The 8,322-nt window shown below is 28.9% G+C and overlaps 1 long non-coding RNA gene across 4 annotated transcripts; it reads right to left on the reverse strand.

Annotated features, from left to right (window-relative positions):
• Positions 1–2,192: 2,192 nt before the first annotated feature.
• On the reverse strand, positions 2,193–7,592 carry LOC123918586. 4 transcript variants are annotated; one of them, XR_006812851.1, is made up of 9 exons: positions 7,077–7,592; positions 6,726–6,852; positions 6,200–6,247; positions 4,770–4,993; positions 4,462–4,518; positions 4,276–4,305; positions 4,011–4,158; positions 2,980–3,886; positions 2,193–2,475 (listed from the first exon to the last, which is right to left on the reverse strand). It is a non-coding gene; the product is annotated as an uncharacterized LOC123918586 (long non-coding RNA). The 4 variants fall into 4 exon arrangements; XR_006812854.1 differs by having other exon boundaries at positions 3,517–3,886; positions 4,011–4,305; positions 6,985–7,592; XR_006812852.1 differs by having other exon boundaries at positions 2,195–2,475; positions 3,517–3,886; positions 4,462–4,993; positions 6,985–7,592.
• Positions 7,593–8,322: the final 730 nt, after the last annotated feature.

Here is an 8,322-nt window from a genome sequence, read left to right on the forward strand (position 1 = left end):
CTTACAGTCCCCGTGCGGTTTGTAGAGATATAGAATTTGAAAATTAATATTAAATTTAATGGATAAACAAAATGGATACACAAATCATAGAGCGTATAATAAATACTACATAAAATCTTACAGTCCCCGTGCATTTTTGAGAGATACGAAATTTGAAATTTATTTATGGTAAAACATATATCATATTACACGGTTACATTATGAACTTATAAATTTCATAAAAAATTAATGTAATCTTGAATGGATAGACAAAAATGGATACACAAAACATAGAGCGTATAATAAAGTCTAAATAAAATCATACAGTCCCCGTGCATTTTTGAGAGATACGAAATTTGAAATTTATTTATGGTAAAAGATATATCATATTACACGGTTACATTATGAAATTATAAATTCAATTAAAAAATTAATGTAATCTTGAATGGATAGACAAAAATGGACACACAAAACATAGAGCGTATAATAAAGTCTAAATAAAATCATACAGTCCCCGTGCATTTTTGAGAGATACGAAATTTGAAATTTATTTATGGTAAAAGATATATCATATTACACGGTTACATTATGAAATTATAAATTCAATTAAAAATTAATGTAATCTTGAATGGATAGACAAAAATGGATACACAAAACATAGAGCGTATAATAAAGTCTACATAAAATCATACAGTCCCCGTGCATTTTTGAGAGATACGAAATTTAAAATTTATTTATGGTAAAACATATATCATATTACACGGTTACATTATGAAATTATAAATTCAATTAAAAAATTAATGTAATCTTGAATGGATAGACAAAAATGGACACACAAAACATAGAAAGTATGATAAAGTCTACATAAAATCATACAGTCCCCGTGCATTGAGAGATAAGAAATTTGAAATTTATTTATGGTAAAACATATATCATATTACACGGTTATATTATGAAATTATAAATTTCATAAAAAATTAATGTAATGTTGAATGGATAGACAAAAATGGACACACAAAACATAGAGCGTATGATAAAGTCTACATAAAATCATACAACCTCCGTGCATTTTTGAGAGATACGAAATTTGAAATTTATTAATGGTAAAACATATATCATATTAGATGGTTACATTATGAAATTATAAATTCAATTAAAAAATTAATGTAATCTTGAATGGATAGACAAATGGATACACAAAACATAGAGCGTATGATAAAGTCTACATAAAATCATACAGTCCCCGTGCATTTTTGAGAGATACTAAATTTGAAATTTATTTATCGTAAAACATATATCATATTACACGGTTACATTATGAAATTATAAATTCAATTAAAAAATTAATGTAATCTTGAATGGATAGACAAAAATGGATACACAAAACATAGAGCGTATAATAATGTCTACATAAAATCATACAGTCCCCGTGCATTTTTGAGAGATACAAAATTTGAAATTTATTTATGGTAAAACATATATCATATTACATGGTTACATTATGAAATTATAAATTCAATTAAAAAATTAATGTAATCTTTAATGGATAGACAAATGGATACCCAAAACATAGAGCGTATGATAAAGTCTACATAAAATCATACAGTCCCCGTGCATTTTCGAGAGATACGAAATTTGAAATTTATTTATTTTAAAAGATATATCATATTACACGGTACCATTATGAAATTATAAATTCAATTAAAAAATTAATGTAATCTTGAATGGATAGACAAAAATGGATACACAAAACATAGAGCGTATAATAAAGTCTACATAAAATCATACAGTCCCCGTGCATTTTTGAGAGATACGAAATTTAAAATTTATTTATGGTAAAAGATATATCATATTACACGGTTACATTATGAAATTATAAATTCAATTAAAAAATTAATGTAATGTTTCTTAATTTTTCAGAGATATAAAATTTGAAAATTAATATTAAATTCATATACATTGTGATTTTTGATCCAATGTGTTTCGCATAATTTGATGGTGAAATACTTATTCAAATTGAGATTTAAGACATTAGTTCTTAGCGCAACATTGCTTTTCATGTTTATTATTACATTGATAATCTCTTAATCTATGTCAAGTTTCCTTATGTTTTCGTCCTCTTGCTTTTCTTTAACTGGATTATTATAGGTATGTTATTTAATGAGAATTTGTTGTATGAGATGAAGTTGAGAACACATTGCAAAATAAAAAAGAGCAACATGTGTTCATACTTATGTAGTGGATATACTATAACATAGCAAACTTAATGTTATATTTTAATGTCATTTTTATTTTCATTCAAGAAATTTTTTCAAATTCCATTAAGAGAAAAACTCATGAACTAAAGAAAGTTAATACCATTACGGTAAACTTAAATTATATAAAACCCTTTTTAAACATTGTATTATCATGGATAAATCCTTTGGAAGTTAAAAACCCATTTTGCAACCCTATCGATATTTCGGCTCACAATCTCCTTTAGATGTAAAACCAAATCTGTAAAAAATAAAAATAAAAATAGCATTAGTAAATAATACACAATAAGAAAATACTTATATTATTGGAAAGAAACTATAAAGTTAAAGTGAAAGAATTCATCATTAACACTTTTGTCAAATAAGAGTGTCTAAGCTTAAAAAACCGAAGCACTATGGACTTAATAATTACCAACTATAGAGAATGCTACGACAAAAGATAACCAAACCATGTAGTTTGAAGAAGTGGGTCGTTCTAATTCTAATAAGTTATAAATATATAATAAGATATATATCTTAATAAAAACTATGCATGCAGAAGACACTATAATGAGACAAATGTAGTTAAAATCTAAGGAATGCTTCGACAAAAGATAATCAAACCATGTAGTTTGAATACTTGGGGCAAGCATATTTTTTTTGTTGTACATACACTTGAGTCTTTCTAATAAGATATGAATAACACGCTATAATGACACACAAATCACAGAAGTAACAAAATTGAATTAAAAATAAGTCTACATACCTTTAACAACTTTCACTTTTAAGACCTATAATTCCTTCTACAAAATTGTTTCCATAAATTGGTATGATTTGGAATTCCTTCCCTTCAGCATCCATGAGTCAGACATTTATATCGGATTCAATTTGCGGTAAAAGTTAGTTGTTCTTATGCATTAAAGTATAATAGAATCCAAACCATGAGACCACAGGTACTGCCTATTGCCTACTACTCTTTGTTCCTTTTCAACGTGAATGTTTACACTATACCAATAAAATTTTTCGAGTTCCAATTTCCCTTACATGTACCACATGTAGTCTCTAACTTAAATATGCTAACTTGAAACAAAACATACTTAATAAAAAAATGAATGTGTTAAAAAAATGATTGGGAGAAGAATCCAGCAAACAAATTCAGAGTCAATAAAAAATGAAACACACCCAAATTAGTTAGAAGGTCAATGTGGTTTGTCCAAAAGAGCAAACACATAAACATTCTTACTAAAAAGTTCGAACAAAGTAACAAAAAATTAAATCATAGTCAAAGAGTGAAGACACTTACTTGTTTATAGAACTTGAAAAATGTAGAGTGTGTAGAATTCGATTTAAATCCTCCCATAATGCACTTACTTCATCTACATATATTTCTCACAGGTCTTTAAGATATAAATACTTGAAGAATAATGCACATGCATACTATCATCCATTGCTTTGAGTCACTTAAAACAAATTCTCAAAACAAAAAGTATCACACTATAAGTGATCCACTTATATTTGCAAAACAAAAAGTAGCACCAATATAAGTTGAAGTTCAGTTTTACTACCAGCATTATTAACTAATCAAAGGGAAAGCTTACCTCTGTAAAATGCATACTATCAACTCAGTAAAATGCATACTATCAACTCATTTGTGCATGCATGAATGGCTAGATCTGAAACCAAAAAAAGATGTCATTAGAAACCTGATGAATAGTAAATAAGATTCACAATAAAGAAAATAACCTTTCATAATAAAAAACAATAGTAATCAGAAGATAAAATGAATCTCAATTCTACCTTGATGTTTATGATTTGCTCTTTATATACCACTCCTCTTGTAGGTGACAAAATATCAATATCCTATTCCAAGTTGAAGTTTTTACATGGTTCCACATGTTTTTACATGGCAAGCCTTATTCCAATTTAAAATTATATATGTAGCACACTACAAATAACAATAACTATATTCAATCAAATGGGTTTGAAATATAACAAATAATGAGAGAGAACATCTCCCTTCAAATCCATCAAACTAAAGCTAATACTCTGTTATATTACATACATTTTTCCTCATATTCATAAGCGGCAATATCTGATTGAACATTAAAAAAAAAATATATAAACAACGTCAGTAGAGTAAGAAGCAACATCACCATAGATTGAACAAAAATATAATAGATCTGGAATCCGAAAATGAATTGAAAATAAATCTGGAATCCAAAAACTAAAATGGATCTGAAGTGCTTACCTTCGCTGCAGTCGTGTGCTCTGCTTCATCGATCTTTGTCGTCGCTAGGTTTGTGAACTTGGACAAACAATAACAGAGAAATCAAGGAATTAAAGAACCGCATAATGAGGAGTTTTCAAATACAATCAAGCTATGTACCTCACCATCAAGGAATGACAATAATTCAAGGAATCAAAATAAAAGTAATTAAAAATATCAAACTATAATTGATCCACTTATAAAGGCATCACAAAAAATAGTCATAAAAAGACACAATTAATAGTCGTTCAAAGTCCACAATGCATATTCAAAGGGAAAATAGTACTGACTAAGGATTATATTCATGAAGCTATCCTCTTCCACCTCCAACTCTCCTGCTAGTTCTGTCCTGCGAAGGCTCTGCCCAATTCTCTCCTTGATCAACAGGTCATGGACCATTCTGAAGATCTCCAAGCCTCTTGGACCTTCTAGCTCCACTTCTCAACTCTAGCATCCTCTCCCTATTCAAATCATAGCCCACTTATAGCCCTCAAAAATAGCAAAAAAAAAGTTTCTGCAACAAAAATAAGCAAAGCAAATAGACAAATGAGATAACAACATTCATCAAGAAACCTCCAAAATGAACTAAAGATATTATTTAGCTACATCTACGCATCACACTAAAAAGTCGTAAAATACATCTACAACCCGCAGTTCGACATCAGATAAGAACATAATGATGCTTTCAGCAATATATAGTTATATAGTCTCCACAACAAAAAGAATGTACCTAAAAGCATACTGAGAAATCTGTCATGTTCTGCATTCCAAATTTAACACAAACTTGAAAGCATCGTTAAATTAGTCAAAGTTTGTAGAGAACACTTTTGGTTTTTCACCAAAATGGAAGTTTTGTTGAAGATGGAGAGAAAGAAGACATCATCAAAGCAGGAAGGGTAGAGAAAGGTTCTTTCCTGTTTTTGATTTTTTAGTTTTTATTTTCTTTTTTTTGTCAGACTTTTATTTGGTGATTGTAGTGGATATATGCAAATATTTAGTTTCAAAATTTGTAAAACACATTCAATGAAACAAACTTTTTTTTTGGTCAATTATTCAATCAAACTAACTTACTACTTATAAAAAAGTTTTTAGATTGAATTTGAAATTAAAATTTTTGAAACAAAAAATCTTATTAAAGTAATGGTATATCAGTTTGGTTTTCTCCTCAATTAAAGTTTACAAATAACTAATAAAACAAATTAAAAATTATACAAATCTAAAACAAAAATCTGAAATTTAACAAAACAAATCAATCATGTTGCAGGGGAGAAAAAAATTCCACTAACAACTCCTAAAAAGTAGGGATTATTAGCTAAAAGATAGAAACAAGTCCTGATAAATATGACAACTAAGCAACAATATTTAAAAAAAAAAAGAAAAAAAGAAAGAGGCAAATAGAAAAATATGCTAATGCTAATCTAAAAATAGAAGAAAAACTTTTCATGTAGTCACAAATGAAAGAGGCAAATAGGAAAAAAAAGTTTCATTTTTCAACCTGTGATACTTTATGGAACAATATATTTACCTAATGTAGTCATATGGATATAAATCATTATGCTTATGAAGATAAAAAAAAGAATAAATTGTACATACTCAATTTGATTTAACATGTAAAACTAAAATTAAATAGAAAAAAGACAAACTATAACCTGATTCAAAACTACTAAATATGTCCTCAATTTTATAATAAAAAACAACTTAACCTGAAGATGTTCATTACCTTTAAAACACAACTCACTCAAATAATTTCACTTGTAAATAAAACTATCTGCAAACCAAGAAACCAAAAGTCACAAACTAAAACAAACCATGATACACAAAACATAAAACCATTTGCTCAAAATAGAAAACAAAAATAAATTAAAGAAATTAAAGAAAACCAAACAAATTAAAGAAAACCATTTGGGATCACAGTAGCATTTGGGATCATAATATATATGCAAATTAAAAAAAAATGAAGTTGAATCATAATCTTTGACTAAACCCTCAGACCACAGTAGCATTTGGGATTGAAACAACATTATATCTATATAAAAATTCTTATCAAAGAGAAAAACCTTCAAATGAAATACTCCAATAAAAACAAATCAGGGGATTTTTAGCTTTGGATTAAGATAGTCTTTGCATACATGAAAGGAAGAAATCCAAATTTGAACATGCATTTAATTAGTCATGAAATCCAAAGCAAAAATATCAAACCAAAACACCATTAAAAAAAATAAAATAATCATTAACAATAATAATACCACTTGAACCGGTTCATGCTATGTGTCCTTGCTAATGGCGGTTCCGACGGTGTGTCCTTGTTGATGGCGGTTCCTTCCATTGCCACTTCAATTGATTTTCCTTGTATTCAAAATCATCGTTACTTGTCTGTTGCCGGAAAAAAAAACAAAAAAAGAGAATTGAATAAAATTAGGGATTTCAGAAAAGAAAGAAATTGAAATATTGAAGGGGAAAGACATGAAATCTGAAAGAAGGATTTGGGTGAGAAGAGAATCTAACCTGTAAAAATAAACAGAACATTAAACATTCACAATACAAATCAGATAATGAAATCAAATCAGGAAATATTGTTTGGAGAAGAGATTTGAAACCTTTAACTTAGTTCACAATCTTCAGCGATTTTTGCTGTGAGAGAGGATGAGAGAGCTGAAGAGAGAAGAATTGAAATTGAAATTTGAAACACATGAGAAAGAAAGTTAGCTAAGTGAGTTATGGGATGAGATTGAAGAGAGGGAGAATTTGAAATTTGAAATTTGAAATTGATTCCAACAACATGTGTGCAGAGAAACAATTTTCACTAAAATGGGTGTTTTGGGGAAGGTGTGAAGAAAATGACAGAAATAAGAAGACAATGAAGCAAATGAAAGGGACGTTACTGTGCCTGCGTTTTTGTTTTTTTCATTTCAGCAATTTTTTTTTTGTCCGTTTTGGGCTTAAACACAATGGGCCTTGCAATTTCGACCCAATTGTGTGGCCCTTTGATCAATTCTTCACACATTTTTTCCCTCCATGATAAAATTTGAAAACTTTGCCTAAATGAGGATAAATTTTTGTCTAAACATGAAAGGTAAAATCCTATGTGGAGTTGCTTATAGGATGACACTTGTCTTTTTTTTACTATTTGTTGGTTTGCATTTGTGTAGTTGTAGAGATTATCTGAGAAATCATTGCCCTAGTCAAGAATAACACGCAATGTGTTTTCTAGAAAAACATTACTGCACTTGGGGTTTTCTAACTTAGACCCTAGTTTGGTCTAAGTTAGCAAGGTACACCTTTTCAATTGGACCAAAATACCTATTCTTTTAATTTTTGAAAGAATAGAGCAACAGGGGCATTTCTGTAATTTTACATAAAAAAAACATAACAACACGCGCCCCACCTTCTTAAACAATTAATAGACGTGGATCCAGTGTCGCGCGCGTACGGAAGGACCATGGTTACAGACCGTTGATTTCCATCAGACAGCCAAGATGTGATCTCATTAAGACTGTCTGATCAATCAGACAGCCCAGATCATCCTGATCTATCAGATCATCCTGTCTGCGCCACACTAGATTATAAGCTGGAGAGAGAAAATTTTGCTTTTGAAAAGGCAGCCACGTGTCAGCATATGAATGGGTCTGCGTGATTTTTTCCATTTTATACTTTAAACTCGATTATTTCGTCGTAAATTAATTTTTTATTTTTTATTTTTTATACCAAAATTCATAATTTTTTTTTCTCTACAAATAGAGACTTGGTTCGTTTGATTTGGACACCGAAAAAAAAACGTAATTTTTCACTACTTTAAACTCGATTATATCGTCGTAAATTAATTTTTTATTTTTTATTTTTTAT

Source organism: Trifolium pratense, linkage group LG3 (genome assembly GCF_020283565.1).
Source record: "Trifolium pratense cultivar HEN17-A07 linkage group LG3, ARS_RC_1.1, whole genome shotgun sequence".
In the NCBI taxonomy this organism is placed as follows: Eukaryota; Viridiplantae; Streptophyta; class Magnoliopsida; order Fabales; family Fabaceae; genus Trifolium; species Trifolium pratense.